This window comes from Manis javanica, chromosome 1, assembly GCF_040802235.1.
Source record: "Manis javanica isolate MJ-LG chromosome 1, MJ_LKY, whole genome shotgun sequence".
NCBI classification, from domain to species: Eukaryota; Metazoa; Chordata; class Mammalia; order Pholidota; family Manidae; genus Manis; species Manis javanica.
The window spans coordinates 233,262,772-233,280,371 of NC_133156.1; the positions used below are offsets into that span (position 1 = coordinate 233,262,772).

General features: G+C 40.7%; 1 long non-coding RNA gene across 1 annotated transcript; it reads right to left on the bottom strand.

Annotated features, from left to right (window-relative positions):
- Positions 1–1,094: 1,094 nt before the first annotated feature.
- Positions 1,095–16,246, bottom strand: LOC140850419 (uncharacterized). Its single transcript, XR_012133265.1, has 5 exons — positions 16,055–16,246; positions 15,893–15,942; positions 7,165–7,288; positions 2,008–2,157; positions 1,095–1,586 (listed from the first exon to the last, which is right to left on the bottom strand). It is a non-coding gene; the product is annotated as an uncharacterized lncRNA (long non-coding RNA).
- Positions 16,247–17,600: the final 1,354 nt, after the last annotated feature.

Below are 17,600 nucleotides of genomic sequence, written 5' to 3' on the forward strand. Positions count from 1 at the left end.
GCTGGGTGGTGTCTGCGCCTCAGCATCCCTCCGTCCAGTCCTGGTTCTTTGCTGTTAGATGCCTGAGGCCCATCCTCACCTGCCCACTGCTCAGTCATTCCCATCTTGCTGCATTGATCCCCTTTAACAGAATGAAATCCACTCTTATTGACAATTTCCTTGTTACTCCAAATATATGATTATGTTCCAGAAGCCGCATGTTGCCAGTAGAGTTGGCATCATCCACAAGTTAGTGGGGATGGGGATGGGGATGGAGCCCTGAGTCAGATGTCCAGCTTTTCCAGTTCTCCCCCGTGTGTGTGGTGGCTTAGCCTTAAAATGGAAATAACAGCAGCATTACAGAATGGGTCTGAGGATTCCAGGACGTGAATGTGAACATGGATAAAGCCCATGAACACATACAGGTCCATTGCACACTGTCAATACCCAGATATACTCTTCCCATCTTCCCATAGAGAACAGTGGTATAACTCATGAAATATGCAAATAGTTTGGAGCAGCATAATCCCATCCATCTTTGCACCTCCCTCTCAGGCAGGCAAAAGAGCCACTTCACAGTCCCTCATTTTAGAATTGGGACATTGAGATCCATTTTCTGAATGCAGCTTGCCTGAAGTCCTGAGCTTACCCCAAGGAATTGAACCCTAATCACACCATGTCCCTGTGGCAGGTGTCACAGTGGAAGGAAGAACATTGGGATAGCATGATTTGAGCTGGCTTGGGGTGTGCAGGTTTTGACTTCACTGTCACGTTTTCAGAGAGGTCTAGTCTCTTCTCCTGCACAAAAGTGCCCACTACATCATCCTAATGCTCTTCAAAGCAATTGTCCCTTTTGCCCTCATCTTTCTTTATTAATTTTCATGCTAACTCACTGTCTATTTCCTCATGAGAATGTAAAATCTATAAGGGCACCACATAGCCCTAGGCCTGGCATTCCACAGTGTGAAAAAATGTACATTTTGTCAGTTTAACAGAAAATGACTCTTACTATTTTTGAAGGCACCTTTATTAAATAGGTCTATTTCCATTTAGAATGTTGAAAATCCTTTTAGTGAGTCCAGAACATCACTAGGTATTACATCCCAGCAGCCAGAAGTAGGAAGGCCTAATAAGGTCTTAGCAAAAGGCAGAAATTAGCCAGTCCACAAAATAGCTGGCCACCACCAGTTCCCTCCCTGAGCTCCTCTGGATGCCTCCTCTAGAGAGTGAAGGCAGCAATGCTTTCATACAGTTTTCTGAGCCCCCAGACGCAGAAGTGGGTGGGAATGCCTGTGCATACATCTGGTCTATGCTTGAGTTTGCTGGGCAGAGTTCCAGGGTGGGAGGGGCACGTGGGGTACGATGTTCTGGCTGCTAAGGCCTCCGTCCTTCCACAAAGAACTCATTTTCATTAAGAAGAAAGAAAATTAACCCCAACTACCCTGAGACAGTGAGTGAACTGTACCATCCAAGGATATTTTAGCACTATTCCTGATACCATGAAGTCCAGCCCCTCGGGCGTACCAGTAAGGCTGTCTGAGCTCTCAGCCCAAGTCAGGGCTTGGATCCCAGAATCAGTCTCAGGACAGATGATCCTCTTGGAGCATCTATGAGATGAAAGAGCAAGGAAAGAAGATAAGGACTCATGATTTGGAAAAATCTTAGTGTCACTCTGAGAAGATCAAATAATTAAATCGTATCAGGGACAGAAGGGACCTCAAAGGAGGAAAATAAAAATCAAGAGTTAGACACCAAACAGGGATAGGAGCAGAGGAGATAGACTAGAAGAAAAAGAGAGAAGAAATAGAATGGGGGGCACAGCCAGTGGGCAGAGAACAGTTCATCAGCATATGTGGCTCCTCTTTGTCCCTTGTAAGGCCTGCTGTCCAGGTGACCCTGAGTTAAGGGAATAGATAGAGTCAGGGCAGATTTATCGAGTGGGAAGTGCTTCACTCAGAGCCTAGCATACACAGAGGGTGAGTAGATAGAGTCATTACCCCACTTCCAGGGAAGGCTCAGGGTCAGCACCTGGGAAGAGCTCTTCTGATCAGTGTCAGCCACCCGGAGTGGGTTTTCTCAGGGGTCAGATTTGAAGCTGCCCTCTGCTGTGGAGTTTGCATGTACTTTAAAGACCCCTGAGTGCCATGCCAGGTTGATCCTCCACCTGCGCCACGTGGCCTTCAAATATAAATATACAGTTAGTTTCTTGCTGCAGTGCTATCTATAAACGATTAATACATTGTGAAAATGCGGTATCCACCAAGCTCTCTTATGACAAGGAAAAAATTACCTCACCATTGTTCAGTACTGTTTTTACTGCCCGAGGAAAGCCCCTCAAGGAACGTGTCCCATCTGGGTTCTTACGTTACTCCTAAATTATTTAAAGTATCTCTAAAAATTCCTAAAAATAAATTCCTAAAGTGATCAATTCTTGCGAGGTAACTTTTACTAATTCTCCATTATATTCCAGATTTCACTAGCCTCTGAGTGCAAATTAATCCTACACACTTAAATATTAAGAATTGGGATTTTTGTGTTAGGATTTATTTCCTAGCAAAATTCCCAAGCTTTTCATAGTTCCTTACTCTGGCATTTTGTGGGTCTCAGAGAGATCGCCATGGGACCAGGACAGGGATGTCCTCTTCTCCGGTGATGCTCTGAACTAGAGAGTAAATATTTAGACGGTGCTCAAGGCAAAACCTCCGTGGTGGAGCCACGTGTCTCCTGTGGTTTCTGTGAAGGGAATCTGAGGCCTGGCGGAAAATAATAGTAGCAAGCAAGAAAAAAATGCATAAAAATACATCTCCCCCTGAGTTGCTAGTTCTGAGGTTTCTCTCACGGGCTCTTCTGCCACAGGCATTACAGAGCTGCCTCTCTCTCTGGCAGATGGGGAACGTAGACCCTGACTGATGCAAGTTCTTACAGCTCCTCAGGGGATGAGGAAGTATTCTGTCTTCACTTGAGGCTCAGAGGTACCTCAGACCAAAACCTTCTCAGCTCCAAGGTGTACCACCCCTCCAGTTCACACTGCCAAGCTAGATGGAGCAAAATGTATTTCTTTAATCATCTACACACTTAGCCAGATACTAGTTTTCCTTCCTGGGGATGTATAAATTGTACAGAACCCATCCCACCCAGCGTATTCACTGTCTGCCTTCCAAACTCAGGGATCAAGGTCTCAGTTCCTTTTATTCACTGAGGGGTCTCAGCCCCTAATGAAACTGACTGATGGAATTCATTATCTGAAGAGGAATGAGACCACCACATTTACATTAATTTGTCCAACAGAGCCCAAGCTCCATGGCTCATCTGCAATCAAAATGGACCTTCAAGTAATTTTTTTGATACTCAAAAAAAAAAAAAATCTTTTAAAGAATTTTTTTAAGTCTCGTCCTGTTCTGGAGAGAGCGCTCCACAATTACCCGCCGGGAAGTATCGAATCTCACACCACTACCCGGGAGAGCTGATGAAAATGCATGCTTTTGCTGTTATCATCAATTCACAGGTTAACATGAAATTGCCTGGTAGTTGTTCTGCACTTGTTAGTTGTATCACTTGCTAGATGGAGAGATTCTCAAGGGTAAAGTCCAGACCTTTACTTCTTTTCTGTCCCAGCACAGAGACCCAGCAGATGATTGACTATGTAATTGGGGCTCAGAAAAAGTAGTTTTAGCTTGAATTGAGTTGAGTCACATTGGATTGGGTGGAATTCAATTCATGCTATTTAATTTATAGCATTGAGGCTATTAATAACCTTGACCCCTGTGCAAACCACACTTAACTGTAATTGATATGCCCCCTCACACTGAAACCACACGATCACGACCACTGAGCTTGAGAACCCATCACTGATGACTACAGTGAGTGCAACCTCTGAAGCTATCTGTCATTGCCTGATCCGATTTTCAGAGATCTTAAAAGGCAGTGGAAGAAAACATGGCTTTGGAGTCTGAGAAATTTGGGTTAAAATCCTCTCTCCTTTGTACAGAATAGTCCAAACATTGTCCAGTTGCACAGTGTCTCTGGGCCTCTTGTCTTTGAATCTATAGAAATGGTATAATACTACTTACTTATAGGTCCATTGTGTAATTTTAGTGTGATGTGATGTGTTCACCTGTAGTATAAAACCTCAATAGTATTTCACTTTTCAATTTGTCTTCCATCCTACTCCTAGTGTGAAGGGGATTCCCTGTACTAATGAAAGCATCAAACAAAGCTTTACCTGATTGAATTATTTCTGAAACTTCTTCTCTAATCTCATACAGTCCCTTCTGCCATGGAAAATATAATGGTCTAGCAAGAGCCAAAATATCTGGGTTTTGATCGATAATAGCTGCTGATAAGTATTCGCTGTTGCTGCCATGATATAAGAATAGAATGTGTGTGTAGGTGATACACCAGGTGGGTCCCTGTTGGAAAGTGAAATAGTCTATGAATACCCTAGAGAAATCCATAGAAGAGCATTAAGGACTGAATTCATTAGAATTTAGAAAACTAAGCCACTCTGGATGCAAAAGCCAGGAGGAATTGAATTGTCCTTTCTTTAAACAGGAGGAGGAAATAATATGAATGATTTCATTGGGCCAATATCACTATCTTCTATCTGTTATCTGTAAGTGCTAGTAATGTAATTTTCACTCATCAACACGATCAATGGCCATTTTTATCCTGACTACATTTATAAGACAACAAAGTGGATAATCAAATGGAAAAGCAAAAGCCCATTTTTTAACTGGCTCTCTTTTTTATTTCAAAAGTGACAAAATATTCCAACATGGATATTTCTTTTTTAAAATGATGACTAAATAACAGCTCCTGAATTACTGTTCCCAAAGGTCCCATGGAAATATTCATTAAATAAGACTCCAGAAACATTAGTCCGTGATCTGCTAGATCCCAGGAAGAATGTTTTCTTTAATACTTCATGTCTGTATATTGGCAGGTCCCTTTGAAAATTCATAAACCATATTCTCCCGAAAATGTGCTTCTACACCCACCCATACAATCTGTGGGCCTGGGTCAAACACTGACTTCAGATCCAAAAAGCTGAGATTACAGATGCCTGAACTAGGGCCCCAAGACTGAATAGAGACTATTAGGAGAAAATAGGGAAAGAGAGCTGTGCCTCCACTCCCATACCCTGTACTGTCCTCTATGGAACCTACCTGGTCTGGACCATGGTCAGAAAATCACACCTGTCCACTGTGTAGGGGACCAGGTCACCCCCCCCCCCCCCTCTGCCTAGGATCAGGAAATCTCAGTATACTGCTTTAGGAAATTTGCTGATTTTCATGGTATGACTATATAAGGAAATAGCTCTTAAAATGACAATAGAGATGAATATTCAATTACACGAAAAGTTGTTTACAAATGTTTAGTGAAAAATGAGTCTGCAAAAGTATATGCACACACATATGTAGTGATTGCACCTAAGGGAAAGTGTTTTAATATCACTGGTAAGTTCGTGAGTTCTAGTTTCTCTGATTTCTTCAATATTTTCTAACCTTTGATTAACTGTATTTTCTGTTTCTATGTTGCTCCTCTATTCACAAAAGAAAAACAAACAAAACTCACTTTTAATATTTTACAGAAGCTGACTAAAATGCAACATCAAATTACAGTCCTTATTAGAAATAGAGCATGGCAGAAATGGCATCAGAAACATTAATCAACATTTTGTGTAATACATATCTCAAACACTGAACTCCCGCCGAACAGCGAATCACTGCAGGCATTTTAATTTAAATCAGGAAATAGGTTTAGATGCCCTCACCATTTCTCGTGAATACAGCTAAGAGCTGCAATAAACAAACAAACAGAGCCACCAGGAAGAGATGAAATGAACAGTATTTGTACATAATATGACAAGCTACCTTCCTGAAAGGTACACGTATTATCTCTGCACTAGGGAAATAACAATAACAATAGCATTTAGAAAATACAGTATAGTAGAAAATGATAAGTTATAATCACCCACCCAGAAAAAACTCACAATCTTAAAAAAAACCAATGTTAAATTTAATCTTTCTGTCTCTGGCTCTACACATGTTTTGCTCATCAAAATTAGCAAATTGGTATCAGACAGTACAGGATACACACAGACATTCTCAGTTTTGTGATCTCCATTTTATCTTTTATTCTGTCAAAAGCACATATCCATGTTCTTAAAATGCTTCTCAAAAATATGACCAAAGCAAGAGCTCCATTGATATTTGCCATTTCAGTATACTGTTCTGATATATACTGGAAAGGTACTTCTCTTCTATTAGCTAGGTTTTAGCTATCACTGTCCTTAGATTTACAATTTATGAATCTAGAGTTGTGAATCTACCAACAGGTATAACTAAAAATTATTTTAAGGAGAATTTTAATTTCACCAGACCTCTTTCCGGCTTTGTGGTTTTATAAGTACTTTCTCTATTTTACGCTTCCCTATTCAATGAAAAGATTGCTAAAGATAAGACAGGAAATGCTCTCATCAAAATCAAACTGGAGATGCTAGTCAGTTCAATAAAGCAAGAATTATATATACGTATATGTATTTTATCTGTTATGTATATATAATATGTATTACATATACATCCATATACACATGTATATGAAAATTATGTAATATATATGGAAAAGGATGAACTTTGTCATACAATAACATAAATTATTCTTATAGACAATATATTGAGTAAAAAGTGCTATTTGTTTCCATTTACAAGTTCAAGGGCAGACAAAATCATTCTATGGTGATAAAGAACAAAAGAAAGGTTTCCTTCTGGAGTGGGGTATGCCTGGGAGAGGCAAGAGGGAGACTTCTGGGTCTATGTAATGTCTCATATTTTGTGAGTGATGGTTATGTGGGTGTGTTTTGCTTTAGGCCAAAATAATGCAATAAAATGAATAAAGCAAAATTCATTAACTTTGTGCACCTATATGTGCAACTATATGTTAAAGTTGTAGTAGAAAGTTAAGCAAGTAGCTTGCATCTGGCATTTAGCATTGCAAATTGGAAGAAGCAAATATACTTAGCATTACACAATGCAATATAACACCTACACTTTGAGCAATCACATAAGCCACAACAATTAAAATATGTGTATAAGTCATTGTATATGTGTCACCCATCCTATATCCTGAGAATTTTTAACTATCAATGAATAGTAAGTTAATACATTAATTTGTCAAATTAGTTACGGTGAGAAGACAAGCAGCTTAGGAGAACTCGTGTCGATCTCCCACAGGAGCAGGCATGGAACAGTCAGTTATGAAAATGGGATTCAGTTCATTCTACACATCTTCGTCATTTACTTTAATTTTCCTAAAGTTAAATCATAAATCTAAGGCACTAAGGAATGTATCACACAAAAGGAAAATAAGTCTGGGTGTACTTCACTTGCTCTTAACTAATGTCTGTGCCTGTCCAATAATCATGTACCTCGTGTGGAGTTAGCCCAACATCTCTAGGCCATGCTTCCTCCTGTTCCAGTGAACACACATGTTTATGTGCTTCTGGCTGTGGAGAGTGAGACTCCTCTGCCGCCATCCATAAGTGTTTGAACCCACTTGTTATTGGAGATACAGATGAGCTCGGACTACTCTTTGGCTTGCTGAGTTAGTACGGGGCACGAGGTGGGGTAATGAATTCCCTCAAAGGGGGTGGAGAGAAGGTACATCCAAGGAATCCAAACAGCAGGGTCAAGTCCAAAGAGAGAAATGAGGTCCAAAATAATGAAAAACAGACAAGGGTCAGTTTGTTAAACGCTAATAAAACTGGGATAGATGCTGGTGGGAGGAAAGAAAAATGTTTGGTGTGACTGCCAAAGATGACACTGTCGTAATAATGGAAGGTTTGCCTGACTTTGAGGAATAAGACCAGAGACTACAATGACCTGTTTTTTATGCATTTTATCTCATAAGCACAAACACAGTGAATATAGAGGGGGCCGAGAAATATTGGGAGATTATAGGAAACGGTGAAAAAACATCAAAAGACCACATCTGGACAGGGAGGAGACACATTTGATCAGGTTTCCAACCTCCTCAGCATGACATTGTGGACTGGGTAGTCCTTTGGTGGGGGGCCTGGCCTCAGCACAGCAGGGTGTTTAGCAGCATCCTTGGCCTGCACCCCCTAGATGCCAGCGGCACTTCCCTTGCTTTCTAGTGACAACCAAAAGTGTCTCCTAGGACTATCTTCTGGGGACCAAAATTACACTTGGTTGGGAACCTCTGGGCTAAATGCAAAGGAATTAAAAGTCAGTAGCAGAGTTCATTGTATTAGATGCTTATGTATTACATACAATTACACTTGAGTAAAATATGTAGGAAGTTTTATACATTTTGGTCCATAAAATATATTTATGTTTCTGCCTTGCGAAGGTCAGAATTAAGGAATTCCTCAAAGTCTGTTTCAAATTAGGTAGACTTTTGTTGGAGTTGGCCCTTCTTAGCCTTTAAATGTAAAATGTTGGTAATTATAGAGGATGTAAGCAGCTTCCCCAGTAGTGCCTTAGCCCCGTTTGGTGAGCTCTGTAACCCATTACCCATCGGCATTGGCACCCGGTGATACTAGTATAAGCCCCTAGCCAAATGTGTGATGTGGGCAGTGGGCATCATATATTCCTTTATTTGACAGGTCATTATTGAGTAGCTACAATGTGAAATTGTTTTGAATTCAGGGAAAACAATAGTTAAAAAAAAAAGGTGTGGTCCCTGCCAATGTGAACTTTAGAGTCCAGCAAACAAGAAGTTCAAATTCAAAGGGAGGAGAAAGGTTTTGTGGTGCAGGAGTCTTGGGAAGGCTTTCTCCAAGAGACAGAAGAGACCAATTTCCCTGGTATTGGGGGGATATTTTTAAGTAATTAGGAAGGTGTGAGTTTCAGGCCGTTTAGGCAATGACACCGTTACCAGCTCCTCCAGCTAATCATGGCCTCCAGGTTACTCTCTGGGTCACAAATCAAAGAGAGGAGATGCAGAAAATCCTTGTAGGTACGGCCAGTGACAGAAAGCCGACTTTGGGGATAGAGGATTCTGCCTTCAACAGGCACCCGAAGTGATTCAAGAAGCAAAATACAGTTTTTGCCGCCACGGGGGAGCCTCTGATGGAGAACGGGCCTCGGGTAGCTCGGAAGATCGTTCCTGCAGCCGAACGCCTGAGAAATTTTCTTCTGAATTTTGTCCTCTATCCAACCCACCTATTCACAAGTGGAAAAATACTTCTACAGCATCAATAAACATGAGAGATCATGTTCTCTGACAACTTTGTACATATTTTCTACCTAGTTATAATGCCATTTTCTGATTTCAGACAACATACTGAATGTTTACTTTCTTTCTGAGTTTACTGTTTCGGTTTTTCATTAGAGACTTATAGACAGCCAGTCACAAAAGGACAAATGGTAATAGTATTTCACTATTAAATTTTGCAATTTTCATTGGTTTTTTCTCTCTTCTTTTTTTCTTTATTATATTTTATATATTGAATATTTTATAAATTGACATATCATTGGTCCACAGTATGATGAATGCTCTTTCATCTGAAAAACCTTCAGTGGTCTTGAGTTTAAAGTTTTGAGTATGAGGCCTGGCTCAGGGTTTTGCCTCAAGTCTTACTTCATGTAAATTGTTTCTCACTCTATCTGCAGCACTTTTCCTAAGAGAACCTTCTGGATAGTTTGATTAACAAAAAAGTCTCTGTAAAACGAGGTGAATCAGAATTACCAGTCTTAGATGAAGAAAACCAAAGGAACTCTGCTAGAATTACAAGCCACTACTTCTCAGTGGATGCACATTATGATGGGCTTTAATTTCAGAGATCTATGAATTTGAATCTCTTAAATTTTTACTTTATTCCTTCATACATGTTTTCATTCGCATCAATCAGTATATATCTAACTCCAAGAGCCTTCATTTTCCTACTTGTAAGATGGTAATAATATGATCCCTAGGCCATTATGGAAATACTCATGTTACTATATAAGCAATGCTTAGAAGGATTGCCAGTACATCACAGTTATATTAGTTATTGCCATGATTAGAACACTAAGGCAATACAAAGTGGTTCCCCAGGGCAGGGAGTCTTGTTCCCTGTGAGAACCACAAGGAGTGGCTGCTGTCAGGTGAGCACTCAAAAAATATTTGTGAAATGAAAAATGATTTACCTAAAAAAGATGAGACTAAATAAAATATTAATACTCTTCTATATGCAAAGCTAAGCATTGCATATAGTATATGCATATAGGGAAATAAGGAAAGTCTGCAAAGGCCAGTGAAAAAGCAGTTTATATCTAGGGAGGCTCTGAAGCCAGGGGCTTCCCTGGAAATGCCCTCTGACACCAGAAGGACTGGACGTCAGTGTAATGGACACATATGCAGGGGGACCACAGACATATTTTGAGCCTCACACAGGAAGGTGAATAGACTTGGGGACAAAGCATAATACTGGCATCTTTGAAAAAGGACAGTTCCAGGGGCACGGTGAACCAGAAAATGTTCATCCTGCAGAGGCAGACGGTGTTTGCCTGCCATTAGCTCTGGGTGGGGAGGCCAATAAGAATGTATTCCCTGGGAATCCAGGCATGCAAGCCAGCCCTGGATGTGGGATCCACACAACAGTCACAAAAACAAACAAATAGCTCCACAGAACTCACAAAAATGAGAACTTTAAACTGCACTGGTTCATAGACTACATTTGCCTGACAGAGAAAACACAAAAACACCAAGTTTCTAGACATCCTTAACCAAGGCCTCGAAGCAGTGCCAAAAAGTAGAGATTGAAAAACATGAACTGAAAATAAAACCAAAGAAACCAGCAAATCAGCAAAAATTAGCAGCAACTACAGACAGGAGAACTTTTCAGATACATAATAAGAATATTTAATACGTTTAAAGACATCAACAGTGGGAAAACCAGAAAGGAGAAAAAGACATTCAAAAGTAAACATAATATTTGAAAAAAAAATTAAAAATACGTTGGCCCATCTCCAGTTAAAAGAATCAGTAGTCAGAATGACTTAAAAAATTTATCAGCCAATGGATTTTACAAAAAACACACCCAAATCATAAGGATACAACAAGGTAGCAAGTAAAAGGATGAAAGTATATACACCACAAACCATAAATACTGACAAAAAGAAAACTAGGTAGGTATAGGTCATGAAATAATGATGAACGGTCAAGTGAAAAATTATGAAAATAATGATAGTTTCTAACTATGTAAAGCAAAACTCGACAGAACAGTTTTAAAATTTTAGTCAGAATATAATGGAAAATCAAGGCTTCTCTATAATCAAAAGACAAACACAAATAAAAATAAGAAAGAGTAGGCTTAAATAAAAGACTATTTGCAAGTTTGAGCTAAGGAACATGGACTCCTAAATCCAACGACAGCAAGATACAATTTTCAAACAAATGTGAAAGTTTTACACCGATGAGCAATTTTGCAGATCATCAAATAGTTCTCCACAAGTTTTAAAATACCAGTATCGTATTTACCATGATTTCTGATCACAACACAATTCAGAGATCAGCAACACCAAATACGTTAGGTAAACATCTACTTGGGACGCACCACTAACTACCTCCCGTATCAGAAGTGAAATCACAACGGAAATGCATGTGTCACTTGTCTGATCTCGTGGCTACCAGTAGCGCTGAGAGGCAGTGCAGTGCTGGGAAGAGAAATGAAGAGTCCCAGACACAGACACGGGTCTGTGGACCCGGGTCCGACAGGTTAGAAGGGATGTGAACTGTTCAGTTCTGGGGCTCGATGTTTGCTTATCCACACTGGAAAGAGACAGAAGAGAAATTAAATCCCTACTTCATAAGAAACAAAGATCAACTTTTTTATGGAATTAAGACAGAAATGTGTCAAAACTCTAAAACTCCATAAATATAGTCAGTAAGAGGCACTGTAATATCAGGTAGAGATTTCTTTAAAAGAAGATAAAAGGAACAAAATAGGAAGAACAGATTGATGAATTTTACTATGTTAGAATTTTAAAAAACTGTGCATGTGGATTCACAGTGTGTGCGCGCACACACACACACACACACACACAAATTAAATCACCAAAACAAAAGTAAAAATACAAGCTCAAAACTGGGATATTGTTTCTTTAACTCTTTGCCTGGCACAGAGGCTGAAATAGAATAAATGTTCAAAAATCACTTGCTAAATTTTTGAGAGGAAAGGAGGGAAAGGGAAAGAGAAGAAAAGAAGGGAGGAAGGAAGGGAAGGAAGCCAAATGTTAAGTTTCTTCCCTGACTCATCCTAAATTGGGTGCTCAGTGCCCCCAGAAGTACTGGTTTTCACAGAGCTAGTAACACTTTCTCTAAGAGTGCCTCCTGAAACCATCTGTAATGTAAGGTAGTGGCTAGGGTAGAAAAGCAGTGTGCGGCTCTACAGCATTTGTACAGTGTGTGTGCCCCTGTAACAGTGAGTGTGTTATAATGGGAAGAACAGTGGAAAAAAACAGGGTTTGATGCCCTGAAGGCTTGGGATCAAACCTCACACTGGCTTCTGATTGGCTCTGTGGTCTTGGGCATTTTACTTCTCCTCTTTGCTTCTCAGTTTCTGCATCTGTAAAACTGCATTGGTGAAAACATGCAGGCTTGATGTTAGAATGAAATGAGTTTCAGATAAATAGTCTGAAATATCTAAGATGGTGCCTGGCCACAATCAGTGCTCAGACCTGTTTATATCCTCCCCAAAGGGTTTGAACTCCAGACTTCACCCACATCAACTCTCTGGCCAAATACCTGAGTCACTGGAAGCCACCACCTCTCCCTCCTGTGTATAGATGAAGCAGCTGGGACATTCGGGGGCACAGAGCTCTGCCCGTCTCTCCATCTCAGTGAATGAAAGTGGGGGTGAACCCGAGCCAGCAAGCGGGCTTTTCTCATTAGTACCTTAGTCCAAACTAGAGGCCAGAGCAGCTCCAGCAACCAGCTGGAATGTCTTAGGTTGGAAACATTTCCCACTGCGCTGCCTGGGTGGGTTCCCTGACCAAACTCAAACAGGGCCTTTTACAAGGGCCTCCTCCAAGGTCTGAATGAAATGTTTTCCCTGGCTCTGGACTGGAGCCCTGTACTAACAGCAGAGACATTAGCAAAACACCAACCACAGTTTTTTATTTTCCTTTCTGTGGAATGTGGCTTAGTCCTCAGGACGCATGGTGGGTTGTTTCCCCTTACATAACTACTTCTTCTCTGGAGTCCATTTAGATGTTAATAGGAAAAGCTGAACTCTCTTTGGGCCCCCCCAGGCTGGGCTGCCTGTCACAAGAGGTCCCACAGTAGTGAACACCAGCCAGGGAGTCCCAGCTTCGAGAGGCATAGAAAGGTGTGTGCCCTCTGTGGGATGCCATGGTTTTGGACAACGAGCTCTCATGCAGACACACACTCATGCACATGTACACACTCACATGCACACACATGCCTGCACAGAGAATGAGAGAAAGACTGAAAAAAAGGTGGCAGCATCAGTGACTTCTTCCAAATCTTTATCTTATTTTTTGCTGATCTGACATGTTGGTTTCCATAGCAACCCTGGGTGGCCTGGATAACATGTGAAGTGAATTTCAGAGAGGTCTGCCGAGCCAGGCAGCACATTTTCAATGAAAGTCTTTCTTGTCTCCCAGGAACTGCAGTCACTGGGCTCCAGGAAGTGTTAATACATGTGAACTTGGTAATAAAGATGCTCTTCAGCCTGAAAGAAAGAAATGTCCTGCCCCTTTTAGTTTTGAGACTCCGGAATTAGCAATAGGAGAAAGGCTTTACAAAATTCTTGCTGTCTGCGCTTAGCGTGTAAGATAAAATTTCCCAAACAAAGGATCATTCAGGCTTTTAAAGCAGAGTTCACATTGCTTTTAAGGGCCATGAACAAAACAGAGGGTAGGAAATTAGGAGAGGTGATACTGAAGGAAGGGGTGACTAAGGGTGACAAATTTTGGCATGAGCTATAGAAACTTGAGCTATAAAGGGCATACATACATAAGTATTTATTAGGTTTTCCCATATTATAGCCTAGCAGGGGCTGTAAATTCATACATCAATAAGATGTGACCTGAGCCTTCATGTAATTTATATTTATCAAAATTGAGCTCCAAAATATAAGATTACAATATTCTGTAGAGAGGTGATGATAATAATATGAGAACGTAAACATCACTACCCTTGCTGTGCACATGCTTGGGAAAATAGGTCAGGGGAGAAGGTCTGGAGTGGAATGTTCAGGAAAAGGCACAGGGGAATATCCGAGAGCTCTTGAAGATGAAGTAGGAGTTCAGTCTTAAAGGAGAAGCAGGTGTTAGCTTGCCATGTGGGAAGCTGGAGCAGTGGGGAAGGGCATCACCGATGAAGGAGGCTGCATGCGGGGAGTCAGGAAGGTGAGGTGCCAGTGGCCTGCATGGGAGCAGGTGGCATGAAGTTACAAGACGGAGTCTCCAGAGAGATAAAGTTGGGAAGTTAGATAAGGACCAAAATGTGAAGTCTGGTGACTAAGGGTGTCTACTTTGTATCGCAGGAGATGAGGGACAGTTGAAAGTTAAGTACGTGATCAGATCAGCCTTTGAGGCAATCACTGTGGTGGCTCCTGTAGAGAATGGACTGGACAAGCCTGCAGGCGGCAGACTGGTCAGGAGGTCACTAAATGTCCTAGGACAATCAGGACCAAGCCAGAGGAGCACGGAGGAGACAGCTGATGTATGTGAGAGCGGTGTGTGCAATCAGCTGGCTCAAGTAGCTGGTAGGAGATAGATCAGGAAGTGAAAGACGGAGAGGGGTTATCAGCAGATACTCCCAGGGAGTCTTCAGCCACGGCTCAGATATGGGCTGGGAGAAGAACACAGGGACATATGAAGGTAATTCATCATGATTTTAAAGCTTTTCTTAAGAAGAGGAATGAAGGAGGACTTGGCTTAGTGACGTTAAAACATCATAAAGGTCTAACAATATAGTTAGTGTGGGACTCATTCAGGAGAGCCAGGGCAGTGAAACTATACAGAGAGTCAGGCAAGAACAAAGTGTTTGTAAACATCTTGGACATATTGAAATGTCTGGTGTATTTATGGAATAATGGCATAGCAACTGCTTATGCTTTTGAAAAATAATGTAAAATCCTTAATTTAGAGCTAAGTTAAATGTTTCCATAATAAAAATAAATTCAAAGAAAATGTATGTGCTATAGTTATGTAAGGGAATGAAAAAGGCTTTACTAACTATTATTCCAAAAGCACAATCATAAAGGACATGAATAAACTGGATTTTAAAATCCCCTGTGTCTATCAAATGATGTCATAGATGAAATTAAAAGACGATAAACCAAAGTAAAATTTGCAGTGTATATGCAGAATTAATACCTTAATATATAAATAACTTTACTCAAATGATGAAAAGAAAAAAAATCCCATAAAAAATGGAAAAATCCACAAAGGATGTGAACAGGAAAAATAAAGCAGTTACAAACACACAATTATTAGATATATGAAAATGTTTTAAGCCACTAAGTTTCTGGTAAAATTGGTATTCAAGAATGAAGTCTAATGAATTAAATAAAATAAGCAGGTAACAAAATAGGACATATATTTTTCCATTTTTCTTTTATATATTCATGTATTTAAGATTTGGAACAAGAAAACCAGCTAAAATATATACACAGTTATGTTAATATTGTTTTTGTTTTTTGTTTGTGGAACTGAACTAAATTGAATAGAATTTAACCACTAGACATCTGGGAAGCTCAATAACCCATTATTTTCACGGGCTAAATCTCATGGAATAAACGTGGCCATTCCTTAAGGCCTTCGCAAATGCTGCCTCACCACTGGAATGGATCTGTCCCTGCTGTTTGTTCACAGAACAGTGTAGTTCTGGCTTTGAGATTTGACAAATTCAAGGTTCAAAACCTAACTTCACTAGTTACCTTTTAAACTTGGATAACTTGATGATCTCATGGCTTTCGCTTCCTCAAATCTGAAATGTAAACGAGATAGGGTCACGGTGAGAATCAGTGGGTGAATATATATGCAGAGCTGAGAGCCTGCTTGTGACTGAGTACCTGGTACTCTTGAGTGCAGATACTCACTGAAGTGTATGTAGTTCTTAGTTATCAGATGAGCTGGTATGACAGCTTCCAATTTGGTCTTCCCATGGTTCTTCTGTTAGTAAATCTTAACATTCTCCAGTGCCGTGCACAGTGCGTGGCACCTACTAGGTGCTTAGTCACTTCTGGCTCAATGAATGCATGGAAGAGGAAATGAATATTGGTAAAGTTGAACGTTGGACTCAGGTGGCAATGCAGGCTGCAGTAACACAGGACTACCACGAGATGTCAGTACAAATAGGAAAGCGCTGCACTTCAGGAATATTCTGGATAATCTGTCCCTTCCCTTTCCTAGGACTCCAGGGAAAACACCAAATTGAAGTAACGCAAAGGCAGAAAGCAAGCTGCCACGAATTAGCACACCTCCCTCCTATTTAACTGTGTGGATCAAAATTGGTGATTTACAGAGGGAAAACACCTCTGCTGAGGTAGGAGACCTAAATAAAGCCCTGCAAGACCTCATTTGGGGACACTCCTATATGCACAGCCTTTTTCCTCTCCCTGCCTTAAATCTCCAGCTTTGGGCCTGGGTAGAAACGCAGCATGGCAAAGAAGAAAATGCAGAGTCAAATTCTGATTCTCTGTTGACCACTTGTGTATCTGTATACATTTCTCAACCTTCCCGAGCTCCTTTTTGTCATGTGAACAAAGAAGAAAATGAATACATAGAGATTACAGATGTATGGTTGTAACCATAGAGACTTAAACAGAATAGCATTCTCTAAAGACTAGTTCCCAGAGTATTCTGGAATCAAAAAGAACCATTTTCTTTGCAGTTCTGCAAGGATTTGGGCATTGAGCCCACAGCTACCTGGCCTGGGGCAGTCCATCTCTAACAGATCCATAGATTCTCTGAGTAAGGCTTACTTTGACATGGTCCCTAACGGTAACTTTCCCTTTCAAGAACACACTCTGCTGAGCACAGAAAATCACTCCTTACCAGATTCTAAAAAAGGGTATGAATGGCATTGTCTCTCTGGCTTCCTGTGGTCTCCATAAAATCTCCAAGCAGAGTATTCTGGGCTCATAAAAATGTCCACAGCCCATTTCTCATCTGCTTTAATGACATTTCCTAATGGCTGACATTGACATTGGCATCTTTTCTCTGGGGAAAGTGTTGTGAGAGTGGCTTTCCCCTTCCCCAAAATAGCTGGAGCAAACAGTCCAGGAGCCAGAATGCAGAGCTACAACTTTTCTCTTCCCACGAAGAGATGTATCTCCCAAGATATGGAAACTCAGCGTCCTTTCCTGCAGCAACAGGCAGAGAGGCCCCATGACCATCGGGAAGCAGTCCACACCCCCCATTTAAGGAGCCCAGCTCTGTGTTGTTCCTGGAGCTTCAGGGAAGGGATGCAGAGACAGATGACAAAGGAAATATATTGCTTAGCACTGATTAGGTGTGAAAGATTTATGAGCTACAGTTTATAAATATAAGGCAATCTTAGAAAAGAGGCACATTATTTTCTTCAAAATCTGTTCTCATTTTACTGGATCAGGCCACTTCAAGGAAGCAAAGAAAAACCAGCCA